This window comes from Chelon labrosus (assembly GCF_963514085.1).
Source record: "Chelon labrosus genome assembly, chromosome: 7".
Lineage (NCBI taxonomy): Eukaryota > Metazoa > Chordata > Actinopteri > Mugiliformes > Mugilidae > Chelon > Chelon labrosus.
In genome coordinates, this window is record NC_140343.1 from 19,890,747 (window position 1) to 19,911,916 (window position 21,170).

Here is a 21,170-nt window from a genome sequence, read left to right on the forward strand (position 1 = left end):
GTTTGTGGATACGTGGGGTCTCTGTCTGCGTTTTTTTTTTTTTTTCTGTAGTCTCGAGGCTTTAGAAGCAAAGCTCTAAGCTCAAAAAAATGTTCATATGTAAGTTCATGAAGAGGTGTAGTTCACTGTGTGTGCGAGTGAGTCTGTTTTTTACCAGACCCACTTGGTTTTACGACATATCTGCGTTTTATCTGTTGGTACGGAAGACCTTGTTTACATTTTGGATTCCAGTCAGCAGTGAAAGATGACCTGTCCTAATGTACCCGCTTTCCTCCCCAAACTGTCCCCTTCTCTCTCCACCCTTCTCTGCATTAACCCCAAGGAACGTCCTACTCTCTAACTTCATTTTACTTTATGTTCATTTAGCAGTGTGATTGTGCCAAGATGATCCCGATTTTATTTATTTTTTCTAATCCTTGAGTGTAAGGTCTTCACTCTGTGTTGATTTCGGCGTCTACGGAACAGAAAGACGATTTCTGTGATAGCGCTGGGACAGATCTCGGCAGTCCTGGGAGTGAAACGTGTTCATTCAGTTCTGCTCGGTTCTGAGTGCTCCTGGGTGGAGAACTCCTCCACGGCCTCGACACCAGATGGAAGCTCTCCTGGCGCTATAAGCTGGCCCGGTCATTTCCTGTCAGGACGCCTGGTGTTAATCAAGGCCTGAGCCAGCAGGAACGCCCCCTTCTTTTTTTCTTTTTTTTCCTTTTTTACGGCCCCTCTCCTCTTACACCCCCTCATCAAGCAGAGAAGCTAAGAAATACTTTTTTTTTTTTCTTTCTTGCCCCATTTTCATCGTTCGGTTTCTGTTCTTTTGTTTTCCATGCTATACCCCTGCTTTGTTTCGTTTGTGACATACTCCATTACGGCTATATTTACGTTGTCGTAAATCATGCTTGTCTGTTATCAAAGTGTCCCTACTGAGAAGTGCAGGCCCAGCCAATAGATAGAAGAAGATAGTATGGAATGAGTAAAAAGGAGTCTTTCTTTACTGGCGGTCTGGCGTCTGGTCATTTTCTGCTGTGTGTGTTGGTGTCTTCAGGAGTGTGATGGACACAGTCACAGATAGGCTTATCTCCTTGCTCCACCTACTCAGCTGACCTCCCCACTGACCAGACGCAGGCCTTAACCGAGGGGGACAGGCAAAGGGAATGTTTAGACTCCATCCCTCCTGTCTGGTCTTCAGCAATGTCTTTCTCAATCACTTCATGGTCTACGTGCCTTCGTCTCCACGGATCATTGGTGACACATCGCTGAAATTGTGGCTTTTCCTGTGTGAATCAATTTGCAGTGTACGCAAGAAGCTTCTGGACCCGTGCATATGTTGCTCATGAATTTGAGTTTTGGTTTGACACATACAAAAACAGTTTAGTCAGAGAAAAATGTGTTGAGCTAAGTATGAAAAACAGTTGATTTGGGATTTAACATGATATTCTGTTTTGGTTTTTCACTGGTGCTGTATTATCAGATTTAATTTCGACGGCATTTCAAGCAGGCGCTCCAGAAAAACAGCAGGTCTCAGAGGCGAAGCGCTAGCAAGTTGCCAGGAAAGTCTCCTGTACACGGCGATGAGCAAATCCAAAATGTCTTGATGATTGAGGTGAACATCGTTTACAAGGAACAGCTATTACTGTTACTGTAGAATGTGTAGTTTCTCCCTTTCACATAATCGGAGCTTAAGTTTTGTTCAGACGTAGTAAAATATGTGTTTTCAACTTTTAAGAAGTAGTTTGTGGTGTAATCCTAGATTCCAGTCACACAGTGGATATAAAGTCAACACATCCCTGTTAAAACTGCAGATTTAAAGGGATAAAAGATAAATCAGATCAGAGCATTTGTACCTTTATTTTAAAAATGGCTTAATTTACAATGACAATGTTGATGTTATACACTTCGGAGGAATTAATAAAATTAAAAACCAAAGCAAAAAAAAAACTAGAATAACTGCATACATGTGCGCAGGCTAGATATAATAGTTAATTGAAGCAGCCTGAGTCAGCTTGGATAACAGTCTTGGCACATCAAGACTTGGGAATATTTTTCCACTCTTATGTAAAAGATGCTAAAATGTTCCAGATCTATGAAATTGTCAGGGCATCCCAATTAGTTTTTTTTAAATTTTTTAAAATAAAAAATACAAAAAGTCTGATAAGATGCCATTTCTAACATCATATTTGTGTTTGAATGACAAAACAATTCCCCGAATGCATCACTGTTCATGGATTTGGTCTTGCGCACGAAGCTGTGCAAGAACTTTGCTTAAACAAATAAATACAGTCTAAATTTGATATAATTGTTGTTTAAATCTGTAAGTAACTGATCAAATGATGAATAAACCAGACTGAGATGTGTTCAGGGCCAGTTTTCAGTACACACTATAGGTTCATATTAGTGTCTACTCAAAGATTTTGACAGCAGTGTTGCAACTGTGTTGCAGTTATTTTGTCCACCCCTGAGTGGAAGATGAGTGTCCCTGCTGAGACTTCTTTAAAGTACAGACTCATTCTCTATCTGCCTCTCCATCACTTCTTCTTATCTTCTCCTAGGTCGGCCTGCTTCTCACTGCCTCTTTCTCACTCATACACACTCGACTGCTCTTTGTTGTCGGCAGCCGTTTGGCGTCTGCACTCTGTCTGTGAGCTCAGCGTATCACATCCGACTCAGCCCACTCTCAGTCCAGGTACACGTCTCGTTCTGGCAGCCGGAGATGGAGGGATGAATGAACTGGCTGTTCTGAGTGTTTCATCCGCAGGCTCTCGTATTGGCATATCTCTGCCGTTATCGCCGCCGTCCGTGTAGCGTGGGCGTACAGACTGTGATAATGAGAGTCTGCAGCGAGGCTTGCTGCAGTGAGGCCAGTGTAAACGTAGCCCCCCAGAAAATAAACACATTAGAACGTGGACATATACACACACACACCTCCTGCGTAACTGTCGCCCCCGTTGCCTTAAGGCCAGGGCAGCCCACCTACTCCTACTGTATCCTGCCACAGCCCACCAGCTCCTTCTCCAGCATCCTTGACCCAGAACACACAAACTCCAGCCTCCGCTTTCAGAGCGCTCACTATTTTTGGCTCTGCTTTAATTTCCCTCTCCGTACTGTAGCGATAGCAAATCCTAAGAAAATCCACTGTAGGGGGTGTGTTTTTTCCAGGATGGGATGTATGGTTTTAATTTTCTCCTTTTCCTGTTCTCTCCTCCACACCTCCCTCCCTTCTCAATACTTTCTCCTCGCATGTTGTTGCTGGAAGTGTTCATAGTTCCTTAGTAACGTCGCTCCAGAGTTGTACACAACCTCGCTCATTTAATGAAACGCACGCTTATTTATCCCCGAGTGTTGTCAAAGTGACATTAGTGCTGTGATGTCTTGGAAGTGGATCATATGGTGCGTTAGTGTCTTGAGCATACTGAGAATTAGGCTTGAAATACAGCACAAATTGATTCTTTTTAAGTCATCATAAAATCATAATTTGCATGAGCTCATAGAATGTTAATCGACACACTAATGGGCATTTAATAGCATTACTACATCGGGCATAGCCCTGTCCCGTCCGCCTGCGTAGACACACGGACACACACACACACAGCAAGAACATCTGTCTCTCAGGTGGGAGCTGCTGTCCTCTGTTAGGCCTCCTTGCATCACTGAACCAGTCAAGAGGCTAAGCGCGCGGCACACACACAGACACACACACACACACACATCAACAGCTGTCTTGCACTCTCACTTCATCTCCATATAAATAATTCTAAAAACAGAAAGCCTTGCAGTCCACATGTTTCCTGCAGTGATGCACTGCGATGCGGCTCCCCAACCGTCCTTGACTGCGTTAGAGCAGATTAGCTCATCGTGTCTTGTGAATGACGGGATTGCAATGTTTTTGTGTTTTTCTATAGGGCTGGTGTACACGATGAGTGTGTTATATGTGTTAAAAGGTCTAACCCAGTTTTGTAAGTGATACAGTGCATCTCTGCAGAAGAAGTTATTGTGGGTTCTTCTTACTGTCAGCCCTCAGGCATATACGACACACGCATGCTTCAGTTAAAAGTCTTGTTAACATAATTTACACAATGGAAAGTGACGAGCCTAGGAATAGATGACATATTTCTGTGTGTGAAAGTTAAACATTGGGACGTTCCTTTAAACATGGGTGGTGTCTTCGTATCAAGGTCAGAAATAACAACTGGTATGTCTGCTAGCGGTCACTGCAGCGCCGGCCTCTTCCACCCTATAATCCACTTTGATGTGGACCTATATCCCACCAGGATGTGATGTTTGTGTAGGATGCCTGCCTGGACGGGTGTAAGTATATGCGCGATCCAGCTCGGTTGTGGGGATCCTCATGAGTGCTCATGTGATGTTTTCCAGCACGGGGGACTGAAGCAGGAAGTAGAGCCGCGATTAGGAGGATCTGTCATTTGCAAGAGGAGCTTCCTGCGATAGGAGGCTTCCTCTGTGTCTGTGGGACTCACCTCCTTATCTCGCCTCCTCGCCGTCTGCCAATAACTACCTTCTCTTTCGATTCACTCCTCTCTTGCAGACTGCTGCCTGAACATATCAGCTGTTTATGTGTCACATTCTATTAACAGGTGAAAAGAGTCTGTTCCCATCAATTAAGAAAGAAAAGCTCATTTTCTCACACGTCCTAGTTTTGTCTGGCCATATTTGCCTCCCGATTGTCTGGTACTGTAATGCAGATGAACTTGTAATGCTCCCGACATTGAAAAACACAGCTTAAAAACAGCAGCAGCACCAACAGGCAATATAGAAGACTTTATAACCTGCTACCCACTCGTTCACACAAGCGTGCACAAATTCACACACCAGTGCCAAGCACAGTGGTTCTGTATGATCTTGCTCAAGGATATTTTAACCTTTATTTAATTTAAGCAGGAAGATCCCGTTGAGATTAACAACCTATTTTTCAAGGGAGTACTGGCCAAGATGGGCAGCAGCAAACACAGAACACAATTACAAAATTACACAGTTAAAACACAGACAAAAGACAAATAAAAGAAAAAAGCTGAAGGTTTACAAGCAGATTATAAAAAAAGAAGTGCATATTGTGGAGTCGGCCTCAAGTTCTCTCAGTTTGGATTTAAAAGGGCTCAATTAAATGAACTCGGTTAGTTTCCAGTCATTCTGCAAAGAGAACAGAAAGCAACCAATGCATCTTATGATCGGAGAGAGTAAAGAGCAGCTCTTCTCCGTGCGACCACTAACCCCCTGATTAGTGAACAACCTGCTCTACCTACTAAGCATCAGCTGACATCTGGTGTGCGGATTGGCTGAGTTGTTGTCGTGGAGGCTACTTAGAATGGGTTTATTTTGAATACGAGCATGCACACTTTGTTGTGATCTTTCTTTTCATCCTTCTGTTGTGCTGCCGCAGCATTTCAGACATCGTCCTTTTTCATCCTCATGCTAAATGCCCCGTTAGAAACTTGGTTACACCTATACATGACCTCCAAATCAAGGCCCTCCAGGAGAAATCTTGCTGCCCCAAATAAGACTCCTGTAATCCCCTAATCTGGAGGTAGTCTTTTGTCCATGATGTTCAAGAAATCGACTTGCTGCAGACAGCTGACTAACTCTTCTAAAAGGCTCTGAATGCCCCTATTGCTTCGGATAAACCACAGAAAATTTTTCACTAGAAACTACGTGCTTTTGAGGAACTAGACCCCTTTGCAGTGGGTTCTGTGCCAGTTTTTATATTTTCAAAAGTGCAGCTGAGTGTGCAGAGGTGTTTTTAGTTCCCTGTTCTAGTTCCATGATGCACCCTGCTGCCTCTTGATATTTCAGAAAAGGTGAAGTGAAAGGAGAAGTGGAAGGTCCTGTCTTTTATAAAATCAGTGGCTCAGTTAAATTACAAAATCTACAAGTAAGTGGACCTACTCACTGCTGAAGAAACAATAAAATTGTTCATATGCTCCTTTCATCCCTTTCTAGCCTCCTTCTTCCTCCTCACAATGGGACTACACTGTGGTACAACCCATCCCTCCTGCTATGTGATACTGCCCCTTCAGTCAGAGCAATATCAGAAACTTGTTCCACTCTTAAAGCAGTTGTCTGTGGGGAGATCATATAACTTTCTGTTAGCTCCTGTAGAACTGGGACTTAAGGATGAAGTCTTTGTCTCGCTCTCTTTGTTCTCCGCAGCTTCAGTTTGCGTCCAAGCCTCGTGCAACACCTCATCACTCTCCCGTGTGGAGACTGCGCGAGTCATCCCGCTGCACAATAGTGTGCATATGAATGAGTAGATGAGTGAGTCATGGTATGACAGTGTATGAGTGTACACAAAATACGGAGGTAAAGGAGGGGGGGGTGGAATCATTTAAATGCATTACAGTAAATGAGCAGCACATTATTGTGCGTTTTGGTTTTTCTGTGGAACTTTCAGAGAGAAAAGAAGAAAAAAAAGAACATTCCAGATTAATCAATCAATCTGTGTGTGTGCGTGATGTGTACTACGCCTCCACATGTGGCTTCAATCTCTGCTTTCTGTTGCGTCCCACCCCTCTTTGCCCTTCACAGGCACTCGTGACCACCGAAGACGTCTTCGTGGTGCAAAACAAGTCATTTCATGTTGGATTCCTCGTTGAATTTGTCCTCAGTTTTGTACACCATCCTGTCTCTAATTAGCTCTCAGTGTGAGAATATGATTTCATGCAGCGATGTTCTGTGAGAAGGGGTATAGTAAGAGCGTTAGCATCAGATTAAGGTATGTCCAGGTTGAGATATGTCCGTGTGTGTATATACCCTTGTGGTGTGTTGACTGATGAGCCGGTAAACAGGCTCAGTGTCTCAGATATCAGTGGAGTTTATTGCTTGTTGAGTTCAGATCTGCCTCTTCTGAGTTGTTTGTTTGGCTTCCAGGTATCAAATGAAACCCGCAACTCTCTCTCACAATCACATCTGACACCCTCCTTCTGACTGCGCAGTAATAGCTTTGCAGAGTCAATAAACAGTCACGCATGAACTTGTTCACACAAATACGCAGCTCGGTGTCCAGCGCATATAGAAACTAATCTCTCTCCTCAGCTTTCCCACAGACGCACACTCAGAGACACTCGCTTTTTCTTTCTTTTGCGTACACACTGTGTATACAAGGCTGCTGCGTTCCCATGCTTAGCCCTGGGTCAGACTGGTGTTCGGAGGTCAGACTCCCATTCTCCCGTCCGCCCGTGTTCATCCCCCTCATCTGCAGCGTGTAATTCAGACCAGCAGCACCCAGGGACCACCACAGGGGAGAGGCTACACAACCACGCCGGCCAACATGTCACCCAGCCGTCAAACGCACACACTTAACACACACACACACACACACACACAGCCACCACCACCACTGACCTCCTCCTCCTCCTCCTCCTCCTTGCTCCATCCCTGCAGCCACTATCAAAGGATCTGAACAACGTCAACGTAATCTATCTGTGTCTCCCATGGGAGCAGCACATAGCACAGTTATCATTTGGCAAACACACACACACTCTCTTTCTCCTTGCCGCGCACGCACACTCGCTCATACTGCCTGCGTGCGCACACACACACACACACCCATACATGCGTTCTACGGAGCAGAGATCAAAGGTTAATCATGTCTTTTCATCAGTTGCACCACCCTCTCCCCTCTATCTGTCCTCCTCATGTCTAATGGTTGTGTTTAAATGTGTGTGTGTGTGTGTGTGTGTGTGTGTGCGAAGTCGTGTGTGCATGCGTACGAACAGACGTTTGTCTGCGGTTGTGGGAGCGTTTCTGTCCACACGCGGGGACATTTTGGAAAGCACACAGTAAATAAACAGTAATGTCCTCCTCCTCCATTGTTTTCTCCTCTATCTTTCTCCATCTCCTGGATGTTTCCTTCCTATAAAACTACAATTCTCTGTTTACGTTAGGTGATTTAATGGGAACCAAGTGTTTCTGTTGTAGTTGTAAAGATGGCTATTAATTTGATATATGCTCCAATAAAGTCTGTGAAAAAGAACCTTTCTATAATTTGATAAGTATGTGAGATTTCACTTGTATGTTTAAGAGTCTGCAAGTGGACTGAAAACCCTGCTCTTGACTGCTTGAGCCGTATTTTTTTAAACCGTTTGCTAAGAGAGAGAGAGCACGAGAGAGACGGAGAATATGATATTTCAGTCTAACCCCCCTGCAGGAACCCCAATCCTGGCTGTAGCAGGAAGTGCTTACTCATTCAGGGGGTGTACGTTTACAGAAAACCTTCTTCTGCACCCTCAAATGGAGACGTTGGAAGTGGGCCAAGGGCCACAAAATGGCTGTGTATAGCACTGCAACGCTCAACAAGTAAAAGAGTGTTTGTCTGTTGTTGAAACTGATGTGATTTTGCGGCCTGGATGATAAACCTTGAAAGCTCCTGCTGTTTTCTCGAATAAGTTGGCGTGAATGCCTCTGGCAGCTCGGATTCTGTGTGCTGTTTTTCTGAGCCTCTCTCACGGCAATAATTTTTAAACATCATAATTATCTCAGTTCATAAGTTGGTATTTATGAGTATTCCTCTGTGAGCGAGTTTCCACATCAACACTTCAGGCAGCGTGCTTGTCGAACAAATAGAAAATAAATTATGTATTATCTGGGAAGGAGATGAGAATATGAACCTCGGTATGTTAACAATTTCCTTTCTGGCAATGTGTGAATTTGTCAAGAGCAGTTTACAATTATTTCCCGTTTCTTTCTTATTTTTCTAATCACATGCATGTGTGTTTAGACTGCAGAAATCATACTTCACTGTAGAATATTTTATATACAAACCGCAAGGAGTTCCATTCGCTATCATTTGTTGTTCGGTAGGTCTTCACCGCGTCTGGCTGATTTTCATTGGGAAATCATGCAGCCTTGGAAGAGCAAATGATATTCTGTCATGAATTACAGCCCCCTTGCTCCACAGTTCATTAATGATAACCCCAGCAGTGAGGTTGGCCCGCAGCCATGCCTCTCCTCCATCTCTTTATTAGCATGGTGTTGTGGGCTTGGAGTAGCCAGGCTGCACTCAGGGCAATCTGGGCTGCCATGCGCGTTATCACATTATCGTGCTTCCCAGTGTGTGGGATTGGACATTTGCCATCAGGCTTCCGAGCACTTTCACCCGCTGATCTGACACCCGCTTGCAGAGCTTTAGATATGTCCGGGACCAACATGTAAAAACAGCAAGCATCTCCTTCAGTCTGATGTGATATAACGTATATCCTATATAATACGTACACTTCCTCGCCAGTTCATTAGGTACACCTTAATGAAGGTTATCGTATTTGATTCTAATAACTGAGAGAGCTGTTGATTCAACTGTGTTTTCACTGTGGAGGCTTTGGTTTGTAGCACTAATGAATTGGGTTGTGTTGTATTTCTATTATTGCGACAACTCAATTTTAGTCAGTGGGCTAGGCTAAATAACAGAAACAGTGAAATTGAATTCAGTCCAGTTTAACAGGAAAACAAACTACATCATCCACAATGATCACACACTTGAATTACCACCTTTCTGACGCTGTTTCATCATCAACTGACCGTTACTACAGTCATGTATTAGGATTTAGTGCAGGATTGTTAAATTAGAATTCATTCGTTTTCACTCGTGTACCTTGTAGTCTTTAAACGGCAGGTTTAATGTGTGTTTAGCAAACAGTATAGAGCTCAGACGTCAAACATACGGCCCGCGGGCCAAAAGCGGCCTGCCAGAAGGTCTAATCTGGCCCGCAGCATTAAGAAATTTAATTATTTTTTTTGAAGGATTGTTTACTAAATGTAGAAATTCTCCTAATTTACTTGTTCTTCTTTGCAATAAAAGAAATGGAACAAATCTGGAGTCATTGTTACTTTTGAGTTTGACACCCCTGGTATACAGCAACAGTATGTTTGAAGGTTGAATATACAATAATCGTTCGTACGTCATCACATCGTCCTGTTTTATCTACTTTAATGATTGCTTTATATATTGGCTTTTTAAGTTACATGTAGTGAGTGAAATAGAGAAAGGTTTTTTTTGGGGTTTTTTTTCTTTTGAATTTGCAACTTTTTTTTTACAACACCACACTGGCATGAATAGGCATTTGTGGGCTACACTTATTTAACAAATATAGTTTTGACAAAAAAATGTCAGACGAAACGTCTATAAAAAACTAAGTAGTTCTCCTTTGCCCAGTTTCGTCAACCTGGACGGTGCTACTAATGTAACTGGCTTCTGAAACAACTTCTGTAAAGTAACAACAACTCCTCTGACTCAGCCTTATGTTGGATTTATAGATTTTGCAGCAATTGTTTAATTATGTCATTTGATAATAAAAGTCAAATAGAAGGAGATCATCATGAGGATCTGGAAGACACTGGCACTGAGTTTATTTTGCCATTTCCAAACCTGAACATGAAGCACCAGCTAACAGTTCATGAGCTTGGCACGGAGAATATAAATAAGGGAAAACAACTAGCCGCGTTGTGTTCAAAGTTTACAAAGCTCACGTACCAGCTCCTCTAGATCTCATCAGTTAGAATATCATGTCTCACTACTTAGTTTGGGACTATTTATTGTGACTCCTAACTTTCTAAAGGTTCAGTTGGTTGTCTTGAAGCTGATTCTCCTTCTCCACACAATGATCCATTTCTGTTCAATCACACTTCTAGTGTGCAAACTTCCCAAAACATTTAATGACTAGATGTTGAAGTATTTCTTCAAAGTTGTCCTGTGGAGTCTGAAACAAAGTTACATCAATATATGTTTAATTATCTTAATCATGCATTAATTAATTAACCTCTTTGCTAACTTGTACTCCTCCTCTTCAGTATTAGTCTGTACATTCCTGCATTTTTAACACGTTACCATTGACTCTTAATCATCAGAATATCTTGGAACCAGCAGCAGGACTGTGTGACCTCTTGCCTGCATGTCCTTGTGCACAAGATAAACTGAACTGGGACATTCATAAAATCCTTACTTCTTAGACTTCAGTAGTCAGTACTCCGCAGATTTCCTTTGCGGTTTGAGGTGGTATTTTTTTTAGGCTATGTGTTGCTTCAAAACGTCAATCAGAATAAAACTTTTTTTGACATGTGCAAAGTGGTTCTGGCCGCTGTGGAGCCTTTAATCTGCTGGAAATATAACAGAAGAAAACCTTTTTCCCGTTTTTATGACAACACTGTTTTCACTGAACAGAAAACAATGACCAAGATGAGCTTGTGTTTTCAGTGGTGCTGCCCAATTCTGGCTTTGTTCATTTGTCTACATAGATATGCTCATTCAACAGGTTACATCACCCTTTCTGATCGGGCTAATCTGTTCCAGTTTAAGTAGTGACACCAGGCATTGTTGGTCTAACTGAGCTCCTATTCTGAATATTAGTGGAGGACTAGTGTCCATGTAAACACAGCAACTGTCACACAGGCGACACTAGAAACTTCTCTTATGTTCACCAGTCTCTAAGTGACCAAAGTTCCCTGCTCCCTTGCAGAGTTCAGTTTCCTTACTTGTCCTTTCCCTGTTGATCTGAATGTAAGATTTACTGGGGAGGTTGTTTCTCTTCACCTGGTTAAGTGGGTTTACAGCATGTCATTTGCTTTCAGAATGCCTCCACTTGTCTTTATTTCAGAGGGCTGGGTCCTGCTGGAATGCCTCAGCATCTCTATCTAATAGCAACCTTTGTCCAGTATGATAGTCCGTTAGTAGTCCATATGCTGTTTCAAAGCATGTCAAACCTCTATTTTAACCATTTTACAGGTAACAATTTCTGCGTGGGGCCCTGCAACTCCCAGATGTGGTTTGCAAAATGTTGTTCTGTAACCATGTAACTACATATGACGCCCAAATCCTGGAGCAGTGTAAATTGTCCCTTGGGTGGTGATTTTGAATGAAAGGTCAGTATAATAAAGGAGAAGCTGTATATACAGTACGGCTGTATTCATTTTGGTTCAGGGCCACTGTCACCCTACATTTAAACTGAACGGCTTTCTTGTCATTGGCTGCTCTACGACAGAAAGAAGTCAAATAAAAGCTGTCAATTAATAAAATTGTCAGATGTCAGTCAGTTTGGTTCGCAAAACTGCAGCTGAAACTCTTTCCATTTCTTCTTCAGCTTTACTTTTTTGTATCTTTCCTCTAATCCACCTCATGGAGCGATTATAAATTTGAATATAAATATCTGTGCTTTACCCACTTTAACTTCAAAACCTGAAATTTAACTTTAATTTCTGTTTTTGTGGTTTTTACAATGTGCAGTTAGCTTCAAAAAACAACACGCCGGACAGTCAGGACATGTAGTACAACTTAAATTAGGAAGGAAAACACAGAGAGACCAGAGAAGGAGGGAAAGGGACTGTGTTTGTAGGAGATTTAGAGTTGGTGCCTCACATCTGGGCCACAACCTCACTGTATTATCTGAGATGGAGAAGTTGGACAAAGTTTAAAAAAAAAAAAAAAAGAAAGAAAGAAAGAAAAGGGGAAAAAAAAAACAAGACGCTGATCTCCCCCAGGAGAATGAAAGAAAACAGCTCAGTCGTGGCAGCAGCCTGTTTAGAAGAGGAGGCTGAAATGTGTGTGTGTGTTTCATTCGTGAGTTGGGGTTTAGAGTTCAGTGTGCAGTGTAACAGTGCGCCCTGGTGGACGCTTTGAGAACTGCACCAGGAAAGATTGCGTAAAACTGGAAAGACTAACAGCAAAGTATTGTTTTGACTCCGTGGTTTAGGTGAAGTTGCTCGGAGCGTCATCAGCTCTGAACTAGAGCATTTCCCAGCACAAAATGGGCCTGGAGACAAAGGCCAGATATTCTTGCCAAGTCAAATATGTAAGGGCTTACACAATGTTTGCTTAAGAGCTGTTTTTGAGCCTTGAATTTCTTGGTTCAATATGTAATAACGCAACACAAACACAACACACCAATGAAGTTGTCAGTCCAGCTGTGATTGGAGACAAGCTCATATCTGCCAGGGAGACGTGTGTACACTTTCACAGCGGTGAACAGCCATGACATTAGGGTGACATTCCTCTCTCTGCCTTTGAAGTCTTGTGGTATTTCCATGTCATCTGATTATGCATGTAGTTTTTATATATTACTGCATATCACTTGTAATTATATGCCACATTAGAAGTACCGTTCATCACGTTCAGAATATCCCTCCATGTTTGTGTGTCTCTCCCCAATAAGTGTGTGCATGTGCATCTTAATGTGTCCGACAGCGCACATGTGTTTATGCGTTCTTGTCCACCGGTGCAGCTTGTAACTCTAGCCCAGCGTGTCGCTCAAAGGAACAGCACAGATGTTCAGATGTTTCTCCTTGGAAAACAAACAGAACAGAGGCCATTTTCTCCCTGGACAGAGGGACTGTCAAAATAAGAGCTGGCCCCCTTTGGACCTCTTCTCCAACAGTGACTCTCTTGTTCGGCTCACCCCTTGCTCTGTCTAACCTGCATGTGGATGTGTGCAGTTTTCCGTCACGTTCTGTTTTTTTGTTTTGTTTTTTAGGAATGTTTACATATGTTTGTACATGCATCCTGACCATGCAGGGCTGTTGTGGTGCACAAAGGAGGGGCTTTGAGTGTGATGATTCCTCAGACTGTGAGAGATTTAAAGTCCTGAAAAGGGAGGGAGAGACTGGAGTAAAAAAAAACGTAGTGGGAGAGCAGGACACTCCAAACACCCTCTCCTCCTCCTGCCTTCCTCTTTCTGCTCCACCTTTGATTAATGCCCTCTCCCCACAGTGTATGGCAGAGCTCCACAGTGGCTTTGTGGGGCCCCAGGTGAGGACCTTGGGGAAACAGGAATGGAGGAAAAGAAGAGAAGGACATGAAGAAGGAGTGCTAGCTTTTCTTTTGCATGCTTTAGGCCAAACATTTGTCTTATAGTAATGATTACATGGGTAGTTTTACCCAGACACATGTATCAGACAAGAATTGAAGCACATACTGGCACAGACGGGGCAAGTCGTATCTTGCTGATAGTGGGAGATGGATGTAATACAGTCAGAGCAGTGGGGAAGCAAACAAGCTGTTTGAGCTGTGAAATTGAAGAGGATCAAAGTGTCAGTGAGTCATAAATAAATCTGGGTCCCTCCCTGTGGATAGATGGAGTGGCTCTTGCACTACTGGATCCTAACAGCACTGTGAGACAGCTCTATGAGCATCAGGGAAGCACGCCCCAGCGTCTCTCACTGTACGGTTAACGCTGTCGCTAACTCATTAAATTGAGGAGGTGGTCCTTTGTATCCTCATTGGCCAGTACGCTTTCCCAGGACTCTCTGCGTATGTATGTGTGTGTGTGTATATTTGCTTGACGCAAAGTTGGAGACTTTCAGTGATATGAGCTTGTTTCCTCTGAGCCACATGTGCTCTCTGGTGCTGAGCAGACTCAGAGCGCAGCAGTAATGAGAAGTCCAGGTGCAGATTTCACCCTCGGGGAGGAAGTCCTTGTTTACTCATATTTAACCCTGTTTCTGACCTCCCTTTTCTTAAGGTTTTCTGACCTCAACGTTGTGCTATTGAAGTCAGACAGCTTCAGAAGATGTTAAGACACTCAACTGGTTGCCTCCACGTGGACTTTGATATTATAGCCTCGGTGATTCTGACTGAAGCAACGAAACTGTTATTTAAATGTACAAACCTCAAGAGGAAGTTGGAACAAAAATCTGAAACCACAGCTTTGCCCCAGTCACAGGCTAACACAGAAATACACAATAATGACTGCACAGGTGTTTCAGCAGCAATTTACTTTAGATAATTACATACCATGCGTTATATGCGGCAAATAATAAGGAATGGATGTATAAAAAAGTATATGGAATATGCAATTAAAAAGATTATTTTAAAGATTAGAGAAAGTTATGAAACTATTATAATGGGCGTTAACTGTAGTTTAAATGTGCAGGAAATTAAATTAAGTTAAAGAGAACATGTGACGCTTTTAATATAGACGTATTTGATTGTTTTTTGCACTTCCTACCAGAATGCATTGCATTTGAGGTGGGCATTTCAAACCAGGTGTGGACAAAAAGTAGAGGTGTCTGAAATAGTGTTGCTTTACTGTTCAACCAAAACAGTGGAAATGAATGATAAATGAAAATAAATGAAATGCAGCTGGAGCAGAGCGGCAAGAAGTCATGCAAAACCTCTGTGTTCAGCCTTGTCGTGTGTCACCACTTTAGCCTGTAGATATGACAAACAGCTTTAAGTGACAGGACTAACATTATAATAATAATAATAATACATTTTATTTATAAGCGCCTTTCAAGACTCGCAAGGTCACTGTACAAAACATAAAGACACAAAACAAGACTCACTCAATGGTCATTTCTCAGTCCTGCTGGTGTTGTCTGTCTTTTCCGATTTATCTTTTCCATCTTGAAGATGTCCAACACATCTCTGTCCCAGTGAGAACTGCATTGTGAGGCTAAATGCATTCAAGATAGACATCAGCGGTAGCCCCCAGCGAAAGCAGAATGATTCCTTTGCTTTTCTGTATTGAAGAACAATTTAAACAAAGCCACCACCTTGTTTGCGTCTGAGCGCATCCAGCTGTATCCTCTTGGAAGGCTAAGCCTCTGCTTCTCTCCACTGGATGGCTTCTTTCTCTCTATGCTGCACGAAATAAACAGTCATAGCTGGCTAAACATCTGAGTCAAGGTTCTGATGTTTTAGGATACGTCTCATCCTCATCATCCTCATTAATTAAATACCGTCACGTCCTCTGACGTCTGTTGCCATTAGTCATGAATCTACAGAGACTAAACGCCAGACTCTTAAGCTCGTTGTCATTTATTTTTTTTTTTTTTATCAAGCTCAAGGAGTTTGTTAAGCTGTTTGAGCCTTAGCTTAAGTGTTTAGAGGGAATATTGATTCCAATTGAATGATAATATTGCTGCGTAACTGCTGAATGAGCAACTATTGGGATAATAAGCACAGCTTGTGCATCAAAATAGTCAGAAAATATTAATTGCAGAAATAAAGAAATATAGTTGAAAGGGCTTTATCTGAGCAACACTGAATTATATTTATTTGACACTTGCTTTTTTCCAAAGAAGCTTTCCTCCTATTTTATAGTTTCCTCTTTTGATTAATGACTGTCCAGTCTAAGCCAGCTGTCTGACACACTGGTAGGTCAGGTGGTCTGTGTCATGTGCTGGTTTGTCTTTGACCAAAAGAGGGCGCTCTGTCAGTGAAAACATCTTTAGTAGTGTCAAAGGAAAACTCTTTACCTTAATAAAGGTTTTGCCTATTGTGGATATACTGTTCTAAAGTTTTATACTGTTGAAAGAGATGTATTCCAGCAGCCACAACTGACACTGTTCATTTAGTTATATACTGAAAGCTTAACAAGCTGCCATTTATTTTGCCATCAGTGTGTTTCATGGTCTGTTGTTCATCATCTCAACTGTTGCTCTTGTCCACTAGGGGGCAGGCCAACACTACATTTGTGTCCTGTGTTGTTGAGCCCACTGCCTGTCTTTGTATTAGACAGAGACGGTCAGCTCACCTTGATTATGCAATTATACTTGCACACAGTGACTCGTTTAAACGAGATGTGTTATCCAACGGCCCATCCTGCGGTCAGGGTCTTTGTCAGCACTTAGAGGAGCCCAGATGTTGCCAACTTCTCCTGAGAGATTAGAAAAGGGGAAACAATGTGAGCACTTTTTTTCTGTGGAATGGCCTGATGATCTTGAATTGAGGAGTGATGAAAAGCCCCCGCTGACCGGCTAGGACACACACACACACACACACACACACACACACACTCACATTCACGCTCGCGTTGGACTGTGCACATAGTGCTTATTCGGGCGCATGCACACAGCCGCAACGTGTTTCGCCAAATTAAAAAAGAAAAAAGAAAACACACTGTCTATGCTGGCACATGCAAAGCCTCAGTCATCATGGTGCTAATGACATTCTTTCACACACATGCAGATATGATTGCGTAGCAACGCTGCACAGGTTCAGTGCCTGGCCGACTGCAGAAGGGTAGTTTTCTAGATCTCTGAATCTGAACTCTCACCTTTTACATTAAAGGATATATAATATCGATTCATGTCTTTTTTTTCTTTTAATTCTTTACGTAACATTTTCACGGCCTGCCTGTTGCTTGGTGGACCACCTTTCGCTCCTAAAATGTAATCAAATCCTTGAACTCTAATCCACATTGCAGGAAAAGCCACTGCTGGTGATGAAAAACCCTACAAATTCTTATGCATGTTTATAGGCAACAGGTACCTTACATTACAGTGTGCATAAAGAGAAACCCTGAGGATTTATGAGCTATACACTGCGCCTGTTGGTTAGATTCAGCCTGTTCAGCCTCTCTGAAGGGGTTGCTATGTCAACTACGCCCTCAACCACAGAAACATAAATCCTACAAACTGGCCAGATAAGCACCTTGTGACACGCTATATGAACTCAGGCACCCTAAGTATATAAGAGCACAGCTTTTCAGAGCTTCACATGTTTAGCTGTGCTGCCTGTTTCTTTGTCAGTTTTACCACATTCATTTTTTTTTTACATTTGTTCTGCACAGTGGCTACGCTTGCACAGACGACACTTCTTCAACCTGATTAATATAATTCTGATCAGAGATTCAAACTTAACTATTTATCTGGACTTTACATAAAATCATCTAATAAGCTATGAGTTTACTGTACATGCAGCAAAACATCGATCGGAATATGATTTTTTTTGACCAGCTCAAAGGGTTTCTGCCTGTTGTGGATTATCCAATCTGCCGGAAATACTATATAACGGAAGGGATTTTTTTCCCCCCATCTTCAGTGAAAACACTCATTTTCTATTGAGTTCATTCAATAGAAGAAAATGACAAAGACTGAGACAGACCCACGTTTTCAATGGCCCACACCGATTCCTGCGTTCAATCATCTTTACAAACACTTATTAGGACAGCTCATTGTTGTGCGACCACGTTTCTGTCCCTGTTACGGGCATTAACATGGCAGTGCAATTGTTTTTGACGGAATTGTTTGTTAGGTTACGTAAATCTCATTTTATTTGCACCAATGCAGTTGCAAAGTCTGCCCTGTATCCGGTTAGATCCCTGTCTTTTTGGATGCTGTAAGCTGACTATGTTATAGCTAAAATGACAAAAACTATGTCAGTTATTTAATGGATATGGGCGGCATTTTGAAAGTGACTGGACTCTTGACTCAAAAGTTGTTTAATACACAGATGTGCGATATTTCGTCATTATTTCCTCATCGATTAAGCAGGTGAAAGGTCAGAAGCCGATGTGAAGTGTGACATTTGCATTTCAGAACTGTAGGAGGAGAAGCAGGCCCCTAAGGTGAAACGTGTTACTCTCATCCTTAAATTACAACTTTACTCTTTTGTTTCACTCCAGCATAGTACTGAATTGACAGAGCTTTGCAGTCATTCTTCTACTGTTTGTTGTTGTCCGCTGCCATTGGTATCAAAAATCGTTCCAAAATGTGAGCCGCTGTTGTGTCTGTGTTTGTTCTGTTGTTGCACCTACCATGGTAGAGATTGGACAAAGATCTTCTTTGTAGTGCCGTTTTAATATGTAGCCGGAGTCTGTGCTCTTCTCTTCTTCATGTTTCTTTCTTCTTAGTCTTTTATTTATTTTCTTTCTTGTGGCGAACCAATCGGCGTTCACACTACACAAATCGCCATCAACCAGGACCGACCCACTGTTGACCTGTTGGATAACTGCAAATGCTTACCACAAGTGCATGTCTGTAGCCTCCACATTGGCTGAATTCACATAATCCTTCAATTTTGTAGACAGAGATGGGCACTAACACAGATCCATAATCATTTAGCCAGAATAAAGCTAAAGGCACGATGGAAATTGGGCTTATTACACCAAGTAATGACTACAAACAACCACTATGAAAGAATACAATATTCAATATCTTTTAAATGCGTTGGTCATAACTTTATACAGTGTGTTTCTGCTGCTTTCCAGTCTCCAAAACTTTGTTGCTTCAGCTCCATTCCTCTTGTTCGTTACATTTTGTTCTACAAGTTTTAGAGTTTGTTCCTGCTGTACTCTTCTTAAATTACATTTTAGTTTGTCTGATGTACAAAGTCTGGACCGCATTGTAGTACCTAGTAATAAATTATGTGACTTTGCCAAAAATTAATGCATATTTCACAGCTCATGCAATATTCAGCAACTGTAATCAACATGTTTCTATTAATAGCCTCTCACCAAGGAATCTAGTATTTGTATGCATGATTTGTTCGAATGTATTCAGTCAGTCCAAGAAGAATTTGTTGCAGTAGACGTGTGAAAAAGCACCCCCGAGACGTAGTTATGTAACCTATGAGACATTTGATGAGAGAGACGCGCTAGCATATATGCCAGGCAGCCGCATCAAAACCGATGTGCAATCAGTGCACTCTGTTAGACACAACGCTCCTTTCCCATATGAAGGTGGGGACTCGTGCTGAATAGCGTGCGGAGTTGTAATTTTGTTTTTGTCTGGAATCGGTGGCTTTCTCTGCGCCTCGCCGGTTTTCACAGATCTATCTCAAGATTGTGCTTGAAACTCCGTAACCACACCAGTACACATCCACAAACGCACAACAGTATAATTACAGATGATCAAAGTCAAGTTCAGCAGGACTGATAGTCCAGTTAATGGAAAACGACAGCAAACCAGAAACGAACAATATCCAAGACTGAACAAATGTTAACTTTATTGTTATTACTATTATTATTTGAAGGTTCTACCTACAACTGTGATCATGTATTAGCCTTGTCTAGGATAACCAAGGTATTTGAAATGAAACAGGGAAAACTGTGAGTAATGGCTTTAATATGAAAAGCCTTAATGTGCCATTTACAAAGCATGTGAAGCATTGTTATTATTGTCAAAATAAAGTAGGTTAAAGTTTTGTGTCGTTTGCAGATTGTCTGGATTTGCTCAGGTTGTGTGCAGCTTTGTCTACACAAATGTGTGTGTATGTGGGCATGTACCACCTAAGCCTCTTAAAAAGACCTTAAATCAGATGGGGTTATTAGCTGCGTCTACTCTCTAATTGAGCAGAGTGACATATTACCCTATGATGTAAGCTGATGTCCCCCACTTATATCATTTGACACGTGTACCCTCATTCTTGTTAGTCATTTATTATACCCACGCATACAGGCACAAACGCCCTGTGGCAACGACAAGGTGTTCCCCCCCTGCGTGGGTCCTACATGTCTGCTGTTTGATCTCCTGTTAGCAGACAGCACAACATCTGAGGGCCCGTTTGCCAAGCCCACATTCCCATCCTCCAACACGGTCACGCAACTGACATGAAAGCACTGACAGTGTTGCAGATCTTTCTGTGGCGGGGGGGGGGGGGGGGGGGGGCTCTCTAACCGTAATAGTTTACTCTGTAAGTGGCAGAGCGGAGACCACGCCATACGCAGCATGTGATTGATCACTTCCACTGTACGCACGCTCCTGAAGCTCAGGATGCTGACATGCCACGGCCGCTGTCGGTTCTTTTCTCACTTTACAATTCTTTTTGTCCACATTCTCTCAAGAAGCAGAGATCCACACTAAGGTCTCATAACAGAGACAAAGGTTTGGAGTTTTAAGTTACTGCTTAATGCCCTGAGGTGTGTGTGTGTTAGACAGAGAGAGAGAGAGAGCATATCAGTGTGAGGAGTATTGTTGGACACTTCCTAAAGAGTCTGTAAAGCAGCCCAGATTAACAGGTCTTGTGTTTTCTCTCAAGTGGTCCACTCCAAGAAGGATTAACACCGGAATTCACACAATTAGGAGTCTGACTTCTTGTGTGCAGAAGTCAGACTCCAGCCAGCTTTCCGCTCCCATTTCCATTTTCATTGAATATCTGAGGCTGAACTTAAAGTGGCTGCCATCTTTGGCACTAATGGATTATTGCCTTTTTTGATTATTCGTTCCTTTTTTGGCATCCTTCTGCCAGTGCAGTGGGCCTGACGTCATCCTGAAAATAATGTCAGTGGAAGGGAGCTGTATAACACTGCAAAGAAAGCTACAACCTAAAGTCTTTTCAGTCTTTGCATCAGACCATGAGTACGTTTCCTTCCACCACCTTAAGATTAGAAAAAAATAGAAGTGTATTAAAAATAATCGTTTTGTCCTTACTTAGAGTGTAGTGGAAAGAGATTCAGCAAATTAATCACGGTGTGCTTGAAGCATGAGATTTAAACATTCCCTGAAGATTCAAGCTTCAA

General features: G+C 42.3%; 1 protein-coding gene across 1 annotated transcript in view; it reads left to right on the forward strand.

The window, feature by feature from the left end:
• Positions 1-21,170, forward strand: part of scfd2 (sec1 family domain containing 2) — a 91,153-nt gene that overhangs the window by 49,075 nt on the left and 20,908 nt on the right. The window lies entirely within an intron of this gene.